The sequence below is a fragment of the Silene latifolia genome, chromosome 1 (genome assembly GCF_048544455.1).
Source record: "Silene latifolia isolate original U9 population chromosome 1, ASM4854445v1, whole genome shotgun sequence".
NCBI lineage: Eukaryota > Viridiplantae > Streptophyta > Magnoliopsida > Caryophyllales > Caryophyllaceae > Silene > Silene latifolia.
In genome coordinates, this window is record NC_133526.1 from 188,147,321 (window position 1) to 188,166,848 (window position 19,528).

The following is a 19,528-nucleotide window of genomic DNA, read 5'->3' on the forward strand; positions in this document are numbered from 1 at the left end:
AATCCGTGTTCAATGATATTCCGCATAAATTGGCTTGTGTCAGAGACCAGCAAAGTAGCAATGTGTCATGAGCAGATGATAAGATGAAGGAACGTTTATTAAACAAATTGGCAAATAATTGTGTAACATTACATGGTTGTATAACATCTCCATTTTATTTTATGTTTGTATAGAGTTCATTTGATAATAATACGGCAATCTGACGCGTTTGAGAAGTGCATGTGGAGTGTCGGAGGGCGGTTATATTTTGTGAAATTTTCAATTTTTCAGTCTAGATTCTAGAAACACACAACACATGGCTAGAGTGTAACATAACCGGTAATCTGTAAGACTCACAAGATGCCTAGGTAGTAAAATAAACTTGTCTTATTTATACTTTCGGCCCCTCTTATACTCCCTCTTATTCTAAATAACTCTCCCTATTTTCTTATTCTTGATACCTTCATTTTTCTTATTTAATAAAATTTTATATTTATTTTAATCATCTCACCTTACAATTGTGACACCCTTAAATCTAGCCTTAAATAATAACGTAATTTCTACAGAAAAACTGGTAGGATATGTTTGTAAATGGTTCAACTAGTCAAAAACCTGCAATTTCAAAAAATTTTCTTCCTAAACCATTCACAACCAATCCAACTCAAGAAGAGTGTCATAAACCCTGCAAAAGCTGATAACTAATTTACATACATAACTAAAGACGCGGAAATATAAGGATACAACCCAAAATAGAAAAGGGAGACATATGTCCCTTCAAATTATATACAAAACCAAAATAGAAAAGGTTTACTAAAAGAATAGTCAAACTAGGTCCAAGGTTCCTTGCTCACTAGCTCGTCTGTGACCCCAACAAAGCATCAACAACCTGTCAATCGCATTTTATACAAACACGAAAGCCACAATTCAGTGGGGAGTAACTTCGAGTCCTCCCAGCCACGAATCGTCAAAATTTATGTAACATGTAATGTAACATGTAAACAATTTGATAAACCATTTACTTATCATGTATTCTAACAAATGACCCCTAAACTGACCAAACTAAACTATCATGTGAATCAGATAACAAATAGTAATCCAAACTTTATCAATCAGAACCGCTTACATCTCACCTATTACGAGTTCATAAAATCACCATACAAGAAAGGGCAATATATCAAAGACAGGCATAAGTTCTTAGCACGGTCAATAGTCACTTTGTAACTCGAGTCTATACCACGAGGTAGGGAAGGTAATCGAACCGGTATCTTGGCTCAGCGGTTACTATTAAGAAAACATGGCCAAGAGACAACACAACTCTAGCCTAAAATCTGCGCAGACCTAGACATGCGGATACACACCACCGCACCCAAGACCCACAACTTTTTTTAAAACAAAGTGAAGTGAGTACCCTAAGGACACCACCGAAGGGTTGGCTAGTACTTAAGCTGACCCCATACTATCAAAATAAGTACCTGAGGTCATGCCCCAACTTGGATAAACATCCACTAGTCAGGAACACAAAGGCTATCAAGCAGTGAACATATAATAAGAATAATAATCAAAGGAGCTGTATGAATTTTATGAGGTAAGAATTGAAGTCGAACCTAAATGGGTGTCAAAGACGGAGTTTCCTAGGTTACCAACATCAAACTTATGAGAGGAGTATGATGAAGTAAGGAAAAGAGGTATGAGCAGTAACGCTCATGATCAAGGAAGAAGGAAAATCAGACAACAAGGAAATGCCAAACACTTTTATCACAAACTACAACAACACCCAAAACGGTTCCAAATCCTCAAACATTCAGAAACAACTTCCACAAGCCTAAGGTCATAGCTTCCAACAAAGCTATATTCATATCCAACTAGTGTCAACTATGGTTTCCTCAAAAAGTAAACCTTCATTCAAGAATCCCAATACCAAGCTATAAACTCCAAGAGAAAGTTCCTCAAATATTCCACAAGATTCTCATTTCAAAATAAGGTAGTAACATACCAACCCCAAACTCTGAAAAATCAATAGGATCTCAAGTTTTCTATCCTTTTGCTTGCTAAGGATTGCCGAAAGCGGATCTACATTCAGCTACAACATCATCCCATCATCTCAAGTACTCAATGTGACCTCAAGGTCTATAAACCTATAGGGTTAATAAATTCTTCTCAACACTGAGCAACTAGCAGGTTTCTCAGCTTGGGCTTCAAACTGAGCAATTAGTCGGGAGACAGATGTCATCTTGGCAAGAGGGATCGAAGGTACTCAAGCCTTCCCTTCAATAATCTCCCTCGAGCTTTGTCTAATAAACCGTAGGCCTATCAAAACAAAGACTAAAGAAAAAGATAAGAACAGACCTCAAGGTACTTAGTCTTCCCTTGAGGCGAAAGGACAAACAAAATAAAACAGATAAAAAACGTCGCCTCCCCGGCAACGGCGCCAAAATTTGATACGGTCGTTTTGTACCAAAAATAAATACCTAAGTTACTACTAACAGAAGTCAGCGGTAAGTAGGGTCGATCTCCACAGGGAGGCTATTTTGCTAATTATCTGTTTGATCCGGTCTGTCAGGGTGTCACAGGAATGGGGGTTTTGAATGTTGAACTAAACTAACGAAAAGGTAAGAGAGAAATAAACGCAAGAAATTAACAGAAGAGAAGGGAATATGCTAGGAGTCGGTCCACCGTGGCAGCTATCAGATCTTATACTATCGGGAATACTAAGGCGATTAGACTATTGATAAGAAGAGCTATGGTCGTCACCTTTCGGTCCTTAAACCGCCCTAGAGCGTAAATGACTTAACTTTCGCCCTCACTGCAATACCCTATTGTAATTAAGCAAGCCTTCCCTTCCAATCTTTCGATCTAGGTCGGGGTTAACTAAATTTATGGTCTCCTGCATGCATTCATTCGACCGGATAACAGTTAAATTGCCTAATACAATTCCTATCGCAAGACTAATCTATATAAGTCAGTTAAAACATCGCTACCACGGCTTTCCTAATCCTAACATACTAGGGGAACTAGCTACTCATGATAAAATAAACAAGAACAAGAATTAAAAGAGAATTAAACATTAAATTAAGGAAGAAAAGGGAAGAAGTGTTACTGAAATAATGATCCGGAATAAAAAGCAAAGTAACAGTGTATCGTTCCAAGAGAAAAGAGAGAGTCAGAGTGTCTCCGGATAAAAAAAGATACATTAACTGACGACCTAACTCCTATTTATAAGAAATTGGGAGTTTAATTAAACCTAATGACGGAAAATAACTAAAAAGCCCAGCCCGTCAGCAATATCCACTCGATCGAGTAAAGAAACCACTCGATCGAGCACACTCAACTTGAAAAACAATTTCGATCGACCAAGTACGGTGCTCGATCGACTGAACACACATAAGGGACTGGTCGATCGAGTAAGGAAACCACTCGATCGACTATTTATTCTCCTAAAACCACTCGATCGACCAGTTAAGTGCTCGATCGAGTGGATCTTGACTCCAGCAGCTTATAATTCACGTTAGTTTGATTTTGACTTGTCTTTTTAGCTCCCGAAACACCTTCACGCATCCCAAGACAACAATAAATCCCGCTCCAAATCTACTCTTCCTCCAAATGCATGCTAAATGAGCGGTAAAAGGCTTGATTTCACTACTTTATGGTCAATTCCTGCAAATAAGACAAAATACACCAAAGTAGCATATTCGGGGCATTTCGTAGCATAAAACCACGATAAAAGCATAGAAATACGTGCATAAAATAGGCTAAAAAGACTATATAAAATGCACGTATCACAAATCATACGACTAGAAGAGGAAATCATGAGAATGAGGGAATTAGCGACAATCAATGGGGTTTGGGCCGACGATGATGAGGACGAGTATCTCATTGAAAACTCCCTAGTCAAAGAAATGGTCCAAAATGGCGAAGATCAAGATGTGGACCACCTAACTCGTTCGGGTCGTCCATATCAAAGCACTACTCAAAACAGTCCAACCAACATTGTCACACCAAATGATAACGAAGAGGACTCCACTGACCATTTGCTCAAGCAATTACAGAAGACGAAGGTGATCTTTCGATCGGCAATTAGTAGCAAGCTCATTCCCACATCGCCAAGCTTTACTGCAAGCTTTGGCCAAACTAAATGTTGCACATAACTCGACACCTGAAGATGTAGTCAACTTGGTCTTCCAAGAATCACCAAAGCTAAGTAATCCTATTACTTTCTCAGACGAAGATTTGCCACCTTTTGGCGCTAGTCACAATTTAGCTCTTTACATCACGGTCATTTGTCTAAAGAAGAACGTGCCAATGACCTTGGTAGATGATGGCTCCGCGGTCAACGTCATACCCCTCAAAACGGCATACAAGCTAGGCATGAAAGAGTCGGATTGGACCCCTACCAATCAAGGTGTGCGTGCATATGATGGTACACGACGAAAGGTAGTAGGACTTGTTAACCTTACCATAGCCACAGGGCCAATTGAGCGAAAGGTTAACTTCCAAATAGTGGACATCGAAGCTTCCTTCAACATACTTCTAGGAAGACCTTGGATTCACGCTTCCAAAGCGGTAACATCCACTCTTCATCAAAAGATCAAAATCCCACTAAATGGCAAAGTAGTGACGATCACTTCGTCACCCATCAAGGCAATAATCGAAAAACAGTCGAACAATCAAGTCCTTGCAGATCCCGTGTATGAACTTGGGGGCTTCCAAAGCGTAAGTGTCATAGAAAGTGAGTTGGCACCCTTATACTATGATCCCTACTCCAACTTGGTGGTCAACCACATGCTTAAAACCCAGGGATACTTCCCTGGAATGCCTTTGAACCCTACCCGAAGAAACACCTTCGCACCATATAAGGAAGGCAACTCGAAGAGGATACCACTTGGACTAGGGTACAAACCCACTAAAGAATAGGTTCTCGAAATGCTTGCTCAAGTCCAAAACCGCAAGCACGTAGGAGTCCAAATGCGACCCTATCTCCCTACCTTAAATGGGTACTTTGTTCAAGAAGGAAGTCTAGAACTCTTTCACGGGTTTCCCGAGCCTTGGCATTATCTCGAGAGGAAGCTAGCCGGAATCGAGATCTTTCACGATTGCTACTTCATCCCTCCAGAAACGGTTCCTACCGTCAAAACCCGTCAAGCACCTTGCTTAGACGAACAAGCTGTTAGTCTTTTGTTTGGAGAAGATCGATTTGTTAGGGCCGCGCAGGACGAGATCATTACCATGATACTTCAAGACGACCACTTCAATCCCACCGCGTTAATCACAGAAACCAACGCAAGTTAGCAGAAAGGATGGAGAAAATCAATCAAGTGGACCAACAATCAAGGAAGGCTCTTCAAGCTCACCACTGGAGAAGGAGAGATGTTCAAAGGAGAACCAGAAGACGATGAGTTCGAGTCGGAGTCGGAGTCAGATTTAAAGTCTAGAGAAGTCATTAGAAAGTCTCCTCCTGTCGTCATCCCCATTTCCTCTGTTTCTCCTAGCTTAGCCTCGAGTAGTCACAGTAGTTCGGGAAATGCCCCAACCACTGTCCCTTTGCCACCACTGACCATGGATTAGTTGGCTTCTTTGTTTCAACTTTACTCAAATTTTAATATGAATAAATCAGGTTCTGCTTACTCTTTGTGTTATCTTGAGTGCAATTTTGTTTACGATGATACTAAGGATGACCAAGACCCAGACTCAATCGAAATACCTCCCTACGTAGCCAAAGAAATACTACAGGAAGGGGAAGGGGGACCAGTAATAGAAGACACCGAACCCATCAATGTAGGAACCGAACTAGAACCCCAAGAACTTAGGATAGGGACTACCTTGAGCTCTACCGAAAGGGCCGATTTCATAGACCTTCTAAATGAATTCAAAGACGTTTTCGCTTGGTCCTACAAAGACATGCCAGGGATCGACAGGGATATCGCCGAACATAGAATTCCGATTAAGCCAGGTTTCAAACCTGTGAAACAGAAGCTTCGACGAATGAGAACGGAATGGGCTCTTAAGATTAAGGAAGAAGTTGACAAACAATTCAAAGCCGGGTTCATCAAAGTTTCCGAGTATTCTGACTGGGTAGCCAACATAGTACCTGTACCCAAAAAGGATGGGAGAATCCGTGTTTGTGTTGATTTTAGGGACTTAAACAAAGCAAGTCCTAAGGATGACTTTCCTCTACCCCATATCGACATATTGGTGGACAATACCGCAGACCACGCGTTACTATCCTTCATGGATGGGTATGCGGGTTATAATCAAATCAAAATGGCTATGGAAGATATGCATAAGACCGCCTTTGTCACCCAATAGGGAACCTATTGTTATACAGTCATGCCATTTGGATTGATCAACGCCGGAGCTACATATCAACGCACCGTAACTACACTCTTACATGACATGATGCACAAAGAAGTTGAGGTATACGTAGACGACATGATTGTCAAGTCCAAGGATAGAGAGGGGCATATTGCGAACCTTCGCAAATTCTTCGCAAGGCTACGAAAGTACAACATGAGGCTCAATCCTCAGAAATGCACATTCGGGGTAACGTCTGGCAAACTCCTGGGATACGTCGTTAGTCAAAGAGGTATAGAAATAGATCCTTCCAAAATCAAGGCTCTGATCGAAATGCCACAACCTCAAACAGAAAAAGAAGTCAGAAGATTCTTGGGAAAAGTGCAATATATAAGTCGATTCATATCGAAACTCACCATGATTTGCGAGCCTATCTTCAAGAAGCTCAAGAAAACAGACCACACCATGTGGGACGACGATTGTCGGAAGGCATTTGACCGAATCAAGGAGATATTGGCTAAACCACCAGTGCTCATGCCACCTCAACAAGATCAACCTCTTGGTTTATATCTCACGGTAACCGAAACAGCCATGGGCGCCATGCTAGCACAAAATGTAGGAAGTGAAGAAAGGGCTATCACTTATCTGATTTATTGACATAAGTAATCCTTGTTTGCAAATTCGCGCTTTTTGTAGTATGTTCAACATATAAGAGTGAACAACATGAGCGTTTGATTAGAGATCATAATTCCATCTAGTTAATTCTTTATTACAATATATTCTATAGGGCTGTCTTATACAAGTAAAATATCTAATTTCTTAGGAAGAAGAAATTTTGAAACACTCATTGGGTATTTAGTGACTTTTGGATGCCACATCTTTCATAAAAGTGGCAAAGTCATTAAAACAATTGAATGACTTGCTCTCCTTAGTCCTTATCCTCTTTCTATATATTTTTAGTGCCACTCAATCGCATCTTATATAGAACCTATATACATAGTAACATTTAGGGTTGAGTTGTGTGGTTTTTTTTTTTTATGGATAGAAATGAGTTTTGCACATTCCAATGTTTGGTTGGCTCATTTTGGAATGAAGTTAGAATACTTGATGAATTCTAACTGCATTCCAAATCCCGGAATGTCATACCTTACTCTCTCCGAAAGTTTCTAACTCTTTCCTCCTAGAGTTAATGAAATATTCAAACCAAACAAGTTTAGGATGGTATGGGGTTTGAAATCCATACTCCTATGGTATAAGATCCTCCATTCCACCCTCTTAAACCAATGGCCCTTTTTATACTATTTATATTCGATCCGTTCTCATTTAGATTAACATATTCAATCAATCTCCTAACAAATAGCGGATCAATTCAAACATATTCTATCATAATAAAAATTGACTATTAGTCGTATCAAGTCTGGCTAATTAGACACTCTTGTGTATGGAACATCATTTTTCCAAAGCAACAACTAAAGGGATTTATGGTCGAATGTTTTGGATTGGAGTGAAATGGATTTGATCCATTTTAATGTTTGCTTTGGTTATTTTAAAATGGAGGATAATTCCTAGATTCTAAATCCATTCCGTAAGGGTGGGAGATTGATTGAATATGTTAATCTGAATGGGTATGGGTCGTCTTGTTGGTGGCTTTATGTAAGAGACCAAACGACCCCTTATTGTAAATTCATTCTGTTAGACCATCCCCAAGCAGTGGTCACGCTAACTAGGTCACGACCCGATTTTACTCTTAATTCCACCTTATTAACCTTGACCTATTTTCACCCTCCCAAGCAGAAGGTCGCGACCTAGGTCATCAACCCAATCATTTTCCACTTCACAACATCCCAATCATACCCCACTATCATATTATATACTTTTTTTTTTATTTTTTTTATTGTTCCACCAATCAAATTTGGACACATAGGAGGTCACATAAGTGGTCAATTTGTGACCAAAGTGACCAAGTTTGGTCACAAATTGACCTTTGGTCACAAATTAACATCTTTGGTCACCAATTAAGTACCTTAATTACCCCCATTAACCATGACCAAGCAAGGTCATGACCAAGCAATTGACCTTGCTTGGGGATGGTCTTAGGGTGTTTGGGTGGTGACTGGTCATTACCATTGTAAGAGACCAAATGACCCCAAATTTCTAACTCCATTTCCTCTAGGGTGGGAGAGTTGATTCTTACCACAAGTGTAAATTTATATTTGATTCTGAATCCATTTTTCACTCGTGTCAAATTCCAATATATTGATTATATTCCAGTTCACCTTCTTGAACCGCAAACGACCTGTTGTACAAAGACTATCTGTATCTGATATGGAGCACTCTTAAACAATAAGAGCTATTTGTTCTGGAGCCCCGCCTTTCCATATTGTATTTGTGATCATCAACTAAAGAAACTGTATGAACTTTGGCTTTGAAATATTTTGATATAAAGCAATATGACTCACTAGACTATTTACGCTCTTATTCTTCCATCACGGGCCATCTCAAAACATCATCTCTGTGTTTTAAAACAACAACAATATCAGAGCCTTAATCCCAAAATGATTTGGGGTCGGCTGACATGAATCATCCTTTCGAACTGTCCATGGGTGAACGCACGCCTCAAAATGCGAATAAAAAGGGAAGATGAAAAACAAAAAGGGAGAACGAAAATGTAATGGAAAGTCAAGGTGAACTTAGAGGTTTTAAAATCGAATTCCGTCTTTCTTTATAAAAACTTAAAATTTAAATCGAGAGAAAAGATTAAAGCGATTTTTTTAAAAACCGAAATAGAGTTAAGGATCCGGAATGAACCAGGTCAAAACTATAAGAAAGTGGTTGTTGAAAAAGTGTGTAATAAAGGAGAGAAAAATAAATAAATTAATTTCTTTAAATTAAATGAATAAAAAAACACTAAATCTGTCAAAAACATCAAATACTAAAAATCCACATGTATCCTTTCCCTCCATTGTGCCCTCTCCGTCACCATACTCTCCTCAAGCCCCAGAACTCTCATATCGTGCTCTATCACTCTCAACCATGTCTGTCTCGGTCTTCCTCTACCTCTAAGGACCTTTTCTGTTCTCCAAGTCTCCAGCCTCCTAATCAAAAGTGCGTCCATAGGTCTCCTTCTCACATGGCCAAACCATCTTAATCGGTTTTCCATCATCTTGTCCTCTATTGGCGCCACTTTTACCTTTTCCCTAATCACCTCATTCCTTAACCGATCTTTCCTTGTATGTCCGCACATCCACCTCAACATGCGCATCTCCGCCACACTCATCTTTTGAATGTGACAATGTTTCACGGCCCAACACTCGGAGCCGTAAAGTAGGGCAGGCCTAATTGCCGTGCGATAAAATTTTCCCTTTAATCTTTGGGGCATATCTTTATCGCATAGAAACCCTGAAGCACTCTTCCATTTCAACCATCCCGCTTTAATTCTGTGAGCCACATCTCCGTCTAACTCCCCATCTTTTTGAATAATAGATCCTAGATATCTGAAGAAATCCGAACCCTCAACAACATTCCCATCGAAAATAATACTCCCCGCCTCTGTCGATCTCAACCCCGCCACCTTAGTGAACGGACACCTCAAATACTCGGTCTTACTCTGCTCGGCTGAACCCACGAGTCTCTAAGGTCCGCCTCCACACTTCCAACTTTCTCTCCACCCCTCTTTTGTCTCATCAATCAACACAATATCATCAGCAAACATCATACACCAAGGGATGTCGTCTGGAATATCCCTTGTCAACTCATCCATAACTATAGCAAAGAGAAAAGGACTAAGTGCGGAACCTTGATGCACCCCGATGGTAATAGGAAATTCTTCCGTTCTCCCAACATTAGTGCGAACACTTGCACTAGCCCCCTCATACATGTCCTTTATGAGGTCAATATATTTTCGCGACACACCCTTTCTCGCCAAAGCCCACCAAAGTACTTCTCTTGGTACCCTATCATATGCCTTTTCCAAGTCAATAAAAACCATATGCAAATCCTTCTTCTTGTCCCGATGGTATTCCATCAACTGTCTCATGATAAAAATCGCATCCATAGTCGATCTCCCGGGCATAAATCCAAATTGGTTTTCCGAGATGTCTACATATCTCCTAAGCCTTTGCTCGATTACCCGCTCCCATAACTTCATTGTATGACTCATAAGTTTAATTCCCCGATAATTGGAACACTCTTGGACATCACCTTTGTTCTTGTACAAAGGGACTAGAGTGCTTTTCCTCCAAGCCGATGGCATCTTGTTGCTCCTCCAAATCTTGTTGAAGAGCATGGTTACCCATTCAATCCCTTTCTCCCCGAAGCACCTCCAAACTTCTATGGGTATACCATCCGGTCCCTCTGCTTTCTTTGACCCCATCTTCCTTAACGCCTTTCTAACTTCACTCTTTTGTATTCTACGCACAAATTCCCGATTAACCATGCTTGGTGTTACCTCTACATCCCCAAAACCTTGTTCCTGATGTCCATTGAATAAATTATCAAAGTAAGAACACCATCTAGCCTTTATCTCGTTATCCTGAACCAGAACCTTGTCGTCCATATCTTTCACACACCTAACTCTCCCAATATCTCTCGTCTTTCGGTCTCTTATGCGGGCCAGTTTATAGATATCCTTCTCTCCTTCTCTCGTGTCCAACCTGGCATACACTTCTTGGTTAACTTTTGTCCTCGCATCCCGTACGGCCTTTTTAGCGGCTCGTCTAGCCTCCTTGTACTTTTCAAAGTTCTCATCACTCATACATTTCCCCAGAACCTTATAGCATTCACGTTTAGTCTTTATCGCTTGTCTCACCACATCGTTCCACCAAGATGTGTCCTTACTTGATGGTCTATTCCCTTTAGATTCCCCTAACACCTCCCTCGCCAAATCCTTTACAACATGCTCCAATTTATCCCACGTTGCATCAATATCTTTCTCCTCGCAATCCGACCAAATATCGCTACTTCCAACCTTATCCAAAAACGCTTGTTGGTTTCCCCCTTGTAGCTTCCACCACTTGATCCGTGCCTCACCGATTATCTTTCTCTTCCTCAAGTCTCTCTTACCCCGAAAATCAAGAACCACTAGTCTATGTTGTGTTGCGGCACTTTCCCCAGCTATGACCTTGCAATCGGTGTACTCTTTCCTCCACACATTCCTTACCAAAAGGAAGTCAATTTGACTAGCATTACCTCCACTTCTATAAGTCACCAAATGAGAATGTCTTTTCTCGAACCAAGTGTTCATTATACCCAAGTCATAAGCCAAAGCAAAATCCAATATGTCACTTCCTGCTTCATTTCTCTCCCCGAACCCAAAACCCCCATGAATGTTCTCAAAACCAACTCGACTAGTACCCACATGCCCATTGAGGTCACCACCAATGATCAATTTCTCTCCAATAGGGACTCGTTCTACAACCTCTTCTAAATCTTCCCAGAAGGCTCGTCGAAAAGAAGCATCCAAACCTACTTGAGGTGCGTAAGCACTTATAACCGTCACCACCTCATCCCCGACTACAAGCTTAATACTCATAATCCTATCACTCTTTCTCGATACTTCTACTACATCATCAATGTAATCTTTATCAATGACAATACCCACTCCATTACGACTTTTGTCTTTGCCCGTGTACCAAAGCTTATAACCCCAAGGCGCTATCACCCTTGCTTTATCTCCGACCCACTTTGTCTCTTGTAGACACATTATATGCACTCTCCTCCTTTTCATAACCTCCCCTACCTCAGCTAATCTCCCTGTCAAAGAGCCAACATTCCAAGTACCAAACCGTAACCTACTACCCTTCCTAAAGTCATGTCCTGATTTCTTTACCCGCTCTTGACCATGCTTCCTAGATCCAAACCTATTTGACACCACACCCATACTTCGAGGTGGCGCGCCGCTTTTGGGCGACGACCTAACAACCCTTGCATATTTTTCACTACACCCGGGTCTAGAAGATGTAGCGCACCCTTGCCTATTTGACACCACCCCCAGATGTAAAGATGGCGCGTCGCTTCCGGGCGACGACCTAGCAACCCTCACATACTTTTCACTACACCCGGGTCTAAGAAGTGCAGCGCGTCGCTTCTGAGGAGACGCCCCAACGAAGTTCAAATTCCGATTCATGTCCATAAAATGTGACTAAGTTTTTATGCTGGCTGCCACAGACCTACCGCAACCCTCCTCCTTTATCCGGGCTTGGGACCGGCAGCGAATGCCCGAAAACACTCACAGGCGGAGTTATCATCTCTGTGTTTTCAACAAAAAAATTTTTCCTTGTATTGTTCTTTCTGTATCGTTGTATCAAGTAGAGAAACTATGGTAAAGATTGATTTTACCAATGCATACTTGTATGCATTTCAGTTTAGGCATGAAGGTCATCACACTTGTCTGAACTGTACAAATGGTTAAAGATGTTACAGGGACAGGTTCTTCAGGCAACTGCTGAGAATCACTTATCTATTTGCCTCAGTTTCCTTCTTTTAAAATTTCTACAATACAAGTCACTATTAAATTCAATAAGCTATACATGTGAACAAAAGCTTGATAAATGGCCTAAAACAAGAAAAAGGCCGATTATCTAAATCATTCAACCGAATTTTTACCCGCAACCCTGACCCTGCGGCAGTACGGGTCAAATTGCGGCTGACCAATCACTCAATTAACTGACATCGCATCAGTCAAAGGGACTAAGGCTCAGTTTTCGGCACAATCAACAAAACATTACAATTTCCTTTTGTAAACTACCCTAACATGTGATAACTATTAATATAAGCACAATTTTACCAATAACATAATTTTTGTTACTATCAAAATACTACCCATTTGTTACTTATACTATTCTAACCTTAATTAACCCGAATGACCAATATTGTACGAAAAACCGCAAAACAAGCACGGACCAACCCGGGCAGCCGTGAGCTAGCCGTGGGCCTGCCACGGGCCTGCCACCCGTCCCCTACACCACCTTATTTTTCCATTTTTGTTTAATAAGAGACCGTCTGAAAATTAATTAATCGTCCCCAATTAACCTTTAATAATTTAAACTAACAAAAGGCACAAATTAAACATGCATACAACAAATTTATCATGTGAAAACTACTACTCAAGTAAAAATCACCAAACATACAAAAATCAAAAACATGTGACGATCTTTCGTCGAGTAACTCAAAATATGTTACCTTAAGCTAGAAAAAAAGAGCAATTAGCACCTCAAACCCAAACCCTAACTAGCAACTATCCGCTATCTTCAATAATATACGAGTCCCCAAACTCGTCTTCCAATCCTTCACCTAAATAAGCAATAAAAAACACAAATATAAGTACATAATACCGAATTTCCGAAAATTGGTCTTAAAACAACTTCAAGAAAACTGAAATTAGAACATACTAAGTTGTAGATCTCGGCGAGGGGATTCCGAAAAAGTAAATTTCGTGAAAATCCGATAAGAAACGAAGAAATTGTGGCCAAAACAGCTTGATTTTGTATGTGAAAATGGTGTTTATGGGTTTTTGGGATTAGAATGTCGATGAACAAAGACAAACCAGAAAAATGAAGGGGAAGGGGGGGGGGGGGGTGGTTTGGTCCGCGGGAAAGGAGAGAAAGAAAGGAAAGAGCGGGTTTGAGTCGGGATTTTTCGAGTCGGTTTTGACTCGTTTCGATAATAATTAAAACCGTAAGTCAAATGCAAATTCCGTCAAAACCAAAGTTCTTAAACACGAGATTACAATAAAATTGAGTATTCATACGACCCATTTCCAATTTCGTTTACCCAACGTTCAAAAGAATTGTTATTTTCCCCCCGATACGCCCTTATTTCGAAATAAAAAATTTTACACGGTTTAAACTATTTTTAAACATCTCAAAACTATCAAAATAAATACTTTTCTTCAAAATATAATAAAATTATATTTCTTTGAATTATTTTTACTTTAAATACTTAAATATCAACTTTTATTTGATTAATAAATTGTTTCCGAAATATATTAACGGTCCGAAATTACGGGCGTTACAACAATAATACCCTACAATATAATAGCATACTTTGTCTTATTTTAATCATCTCATCCCACAATAGTACCCCATAATATCTTCCTTCTCTCCAATTACCTCACCCTAACTCCAGTATTTTAGCTTATTTAATTCAAACACCCTTAATTTCGTGTCGCCCTCTAATGAAAAGAGTTATTTAGAATATGAGGAAGTATTTAAATATACTCCCTCCAATCCAAGCTTGGCAAGCTTGTTAAGTGTTAACGAGCCGAGCCGAGCCGAACCCGAGCTTGGCCTTGCTCGGCTTGTGCTCGTAAAGTAAACTCGAGCTTGAGCCGATCTCGAGCTTACCCGAGCTTGAAAAAATTATGCTCGTTATCAAGCTTGCGAGCTTTAACACGAGCTCGAGCCAAACTCGAGCCTATATATAATTGTTGAATATTCGTTTTTTCTCTCTCGATATTTTCAATAACAAGGCTCAAAAATTTTATATACAAATATTGGAAATTAAATCAATGAGACATATTTTATATGTGTGTGATACACATATATAACCATGACAAAATATTTTTATAAAATATGAGTAATATCTTATCTAATTACACAAGTTCGAGCTGCTCACGAGCCTTTCGAGCCGAGCCAACGTTAGCTCGGCTTGACTCGTTAAGCTCTCGAGCCAAGCCCGAGCTCACACGAGCCGAGCTCAAGTTGCTAGCGAGCTGTCTCGCTCGTCTCATTAACAGACCTAGGAGGGAGTATATTTTCATCTTAAACAAAAATTCATGGTAAACAACTATTAAAACTACTTGAATATGTGAAAGGATTACCCAAATCATCAGTGATAAGCTTTTAGGTTCGATAGCCCGACCGTCGTGCCAAGAGGTGAGATGTGAATTTGTTCTCGGTGAAAAAAGGACAACTATCGATAACAGGACGTGTTATTTCCTAAGCACACTATTAATGGCCGACATTACAGGATTCGCCGCGGATAGTGACAATTTAAGCGAACCGAGAGCAAATTAAATAACGAAGACGCAGAAATGCAGAATACAAACGCCTTCACCATTACATTTCTGAAGACGCTTGGTTTAGTGACCTCCATTAATGCCGTAACCATCTAAGCTATGTGCATGCATGTGCTTCTTCATGTTCGAAATCGATCAAAATCAGAAAAATTGAAAAAATTGGGGAAGTAGGGTTTGAAATTGGGGGGAATTAGAGGAGAGAGAAAGAAGGAGAGGCGGCTACTTGGTGTAGAAGCGAGCGGAGGTGTGGTTAGCGCCGACATGGGAAGACCGGAATGAGGGTAGAGGTAGATATTGTAACAATTGGTCTCCCTTGTGACGGGTTACCATTTGTGGCGGATATTTTGTGAGATAAAATGGTAACAAAATGGGTTAGTGGAGAAAGGGGACCACATGAATAGTGTTGCAGAGAGTAAAAAAGTGGGCACTTTGTGAGATAAAATGATATCCGTCACAAGCTTGTGACGGATATGTCATGTCTTCAATGAGAATCTGTGATATTGTAAATATACGAGAAATTCAGGGTAATAGGGAAAGAATTGTGTAACTAATTGGGAATTATACGTGTTCCGGGTGTAATTCCAGAGCAAGTAGAGTTACCACCCGTGGCTTGTTGAATGATGTCTTGAGTTGGATTCTTCCTTGGTCTTAATCGTTCCTCTCGGCCTCTCCTGCAACAATGAACGAACTGAGGGCTTGGCTTTGTGCCAAGCGTACCCACTCCGACGCCCAAGTCAGTAAACTTGAATGTATAAGTTGTATGCTAATTGGCTAGGAATATATTGTAGGGAGATAAGGAAGATTATACCAGATGAATAGTGTATTTAGGTTAAGTTGTGTATTTCTGGATTGGATCCTTTCCTCAATGAAGGTTGAGGAGTATTTATAGACTTCACCTTTTGTCACGTAGTGGCCAAGTGGCCAAGTGGCTAGCAGGTGGAAAGACTGATCTACCCCTCGGCCGAGGGACCTATGGCGGGCCGGCGGGCCCTGTTGACTCACCGCCGAGGGGTCTTGGATATGAGTACGCGGATATGTGTCCCGGCTGGCAGGTTGTCACGCCGGGACCCAGGTTGACAGGCCGATGGGGCGGCATCGGCTAGGTTGTCTAAGTCGTTGACTTGCTATGGACATCTTTGACCTTGCTCAGTATGTTTGACTTGGTCAGCGGTGCAGAATATGCCCCATCAATTTGCCCCCAGCGTAGTCTATGCCGTGGTATGGGCTTCGATGTACGTACGAGCGTATATTCGCGCAAGTAGTTTGTAGAAAATTTTCCGCATCGGCTTCTTTCGCCGCGGCTTCTTACTCGCTCTGCCTAGTCTTTCTTAGGCCGTACCATATCCCCCTCCACATGGATGTGTATTGGGCATCCGATGTGGATAAGAAAGGGACGCTGGCCGAGACCGGGTTGAGGCGCGGTTATTTTTTTATTGCCCCGGCCGGCGGTGTCTAGCTTGGTTGATCATGTGGCCGGCGGAGAATAGGTGCATGGGAATTTGTTTGAGGAAGTTGAATAGGCGGAGAGGTTTGAATAGGCGTGTTGAAGATGTTTGGTCACTGTTGCATTGATTGACACAACTGTTGCAACGATTGACATTCCGTGGTTGCATGTCCGGCACGTGTCTGCATGCTGATTGGTTGACGCTTCATGGGCTGTTCTCTGATTGGTCCTGCTTCATGGGCTTTTCCCTATAAATAGGGCAGTTGCTCCGTGAAATTGGTCACCAATTTCATTCTCCAAAATTTTTCTCTAACTTGCAAGGGCTTCTGTCTCCTAACATTCAGAGTTGTTATTCCGGCGAGTGCTTTTTCTTCAAGGTAAACAAACAAACTTCTTCTTTTTATTTTGTTAAATAATTGTTGATATTATGTCTGCTACTGGCGCCGGGACTAGTACTTCTGCGCCGGAGGATTCCTCGTTGCGTCTTGATGGGGAGGAGATACTAGACGCCATTCCGATAAGGTTTGGGGGCCCTAGGTCTCCTTCTCCCGCGGTCGATCCACCAATTCTGGAGGGACGGGAGGATGAGGGTTGGGATGCTGATGGGGATGAGGGGACCCCCTCCGATGGTGGGAGGCTGTCTGTCCCGGATCATGGCGAGCCCTGTACGACTGGTCTTGAACGTGGTTGGTTCCATAAGTTCGGCAGTTGTTCCGGCGGGACACTTTTCGGAGGCCATTTCTCATTCGGTGAGGGGTATAAGATCGTTATTCCTAAAGAGGGTCAGGCGGTCTGTTGCCCTCCACCGGGTCACATCGGCGTGTACATCAGGCATCTGGAGTATGGGCTGCGATTTCCTCTGAATAGATACGTCGTGGCCATTATCAGAGCCATGAACGTCGCGGTGGCCCAACTACATCCGCTGGCCATGAGGACGATAGTTGGCTTTGTGTGGCTTTGTCTCTTTAAGGGGGAGATCCCGACGGTCAACTTATTCCGCCGACTTCACAGTCTTCGACCGTCCATTCTTTGGTAAGGTGGGGTGGTACAGCGTCGAGACGGAGCCGAGGCTATATTTCCGTGAACAAGCTTACTTCCGCAAAGACCGGCAAGGGCGGTGGGTTTATGTCCAAGTGCGGAGGATTACCCGTTGCCCGGTCTTTCCGAGCCCCTGTTTACTTGCGGTGTGAGAACCGGGAAGAGTATGAGGAATGTACCTCCCGGGGTAAGGTGAAAATGGACGCTTCGAAGGTTCCTCTTACTGAGGATGAGGAGCGGGCGATGCAGCTGTTCGATGCTGAGAAGGGATGGCTGCCCAGACTCGGATTATTCTTCGAGGATGAGTGCTCGGTCACGTCGGCCTCATCGGCCCTCGGCCCGGGGTGAGTGGGGTCGGTGTGAGGCCTATTTTTTTTACTGTTATGCTCTGTTCTATTCTGTCGTGTAATTCTTGTTTGGTTTTCTTTTTGCGGACCGGTTTGGCCAGGATCTGTCCGAGAGTACCTTGAAGCGGTTAGGCCTTGATAAGGACGGGAAGGTAGTTGTGCGGCATCCTACGGCTGAATTGCGCGATCGCAGACCGTCTCCCAACGAGCTCATGGATAAGCAGCTAAAAGGGGTGGATCCGGTGGCGGCTCAGGTAAGGGTTCTCGGAGGCGTGCCAAAGAGAACGAAGAGGGCTGCGACTACGGCGGCGGCGGCGTCTGTGCCCGCTCCCTCTTCGACCCCAGTGGTTCAGAGGGAACCTGTGGAGGTCGTTGATATTACGGGGGTCGGTGACCATTGCTAAGGAGCGCCGCTTGCTTCTACCGTTGTTGGGGAGAAGAGGAAAGAGCCACCGTCTTCTTCCGTTGTTGCCGGGGAGAAAACCGATCCATCCGGCCCTCGAACAAAAAGGGCCCAAACTGGTACGGATTTAACTTGTGGTTCGGATTTGGCTGGTTCGCTGGACATCCCAGACGACCGGCTTTCTGATGTGTCAATGCACGGTGACATGGATGCTTTGTGCAAATTTTTTGCAGATCCTTCCTCGGCGGCCGCCGTTCTTATTGAACGGCAATCAGGGAAGCAGCCCGAGAGGGCTATCGAAACGGCGGGTGACGGAAATGTCATTGTTGACTCCTCCGCTCGAATATCTCGCCTCCGAGCTTGTGGCGGAGGGTCCGAGAATGTATAAGAGGTGGCGAAGTGGACCCAACAAGCCGACTCTATATCGCGGAGCGAGGAAAAAACCATGGGCCAAGCCGCACCGCGATGGCGAAGCTTAGACTTGACCTCTCCGCCGCAAAGGGGAGGCCGCGAAGTTTAAACGGATTTCTTTTACGCAAGAAGCGCGCGGAGGAGGTTGAGAAGCTGCTTTGGGGGCCGAGAGGGCCAAAGTTGAGGAAGGCGATGGCGCTACGCCAAGATGATGGAGGAGCGAGATAGGTACAAGGACGCTCATAAAGCCGCGGTTGCCGAGGGGGAAAAGTGGAAGAATCAGTTCCACAATCAGGCGGAGGCGCTTAAGGACGCGCAGGCTGTCATTGCTCAAAGGGAGAAGGACATTGCCATGCTCCAAGATGAACTCCTCCCAAAAATGTGCGCCCAATTCCGGGACCAGGCCGAGGAGGCGGCCAGGGAGGCGATAAGAAGGGTCGTCCCTGATGGTTCCTTTCCGTGGGATAATTTTGAGAAGCTCCTGGACGAGATGGCTGAGGCTGCGGAGGCAGCGGCTGCAGAGAAGACGGAGGCGGCGAAGGTGGCTCAGGTAGCTGAGGTGCTTGAAAATGTCGAGCCCTCGTCCGAGCCGCCCAACGAAG

General features: G+C 42.8%; 1 long non-coding RNA gene across 1 annotated transcript; it reads right to left on the reverse strand.

Annotated features, from left to right (window-relative positions):
• Positions 1 to 617: 617 nt before the first annotated feature.
• Positions 618 to 13,689, reverse strand: LOC141617030 (uncharacterized). Its single transcript, XR_012531079.1, has 3 exons — positions 13,656 to 13,689; positions 13,447 to 13,557; positions 618 to 865 (listed from the first exon to the last, which is right to left on the reverse strand). It is a non-coding gene; the product is annotated as an uncharacterized LOC141617030 (long non-coding RNA).
• Positions 13,690 to 19,528: the final 5,839 nt, after the last annotated feature.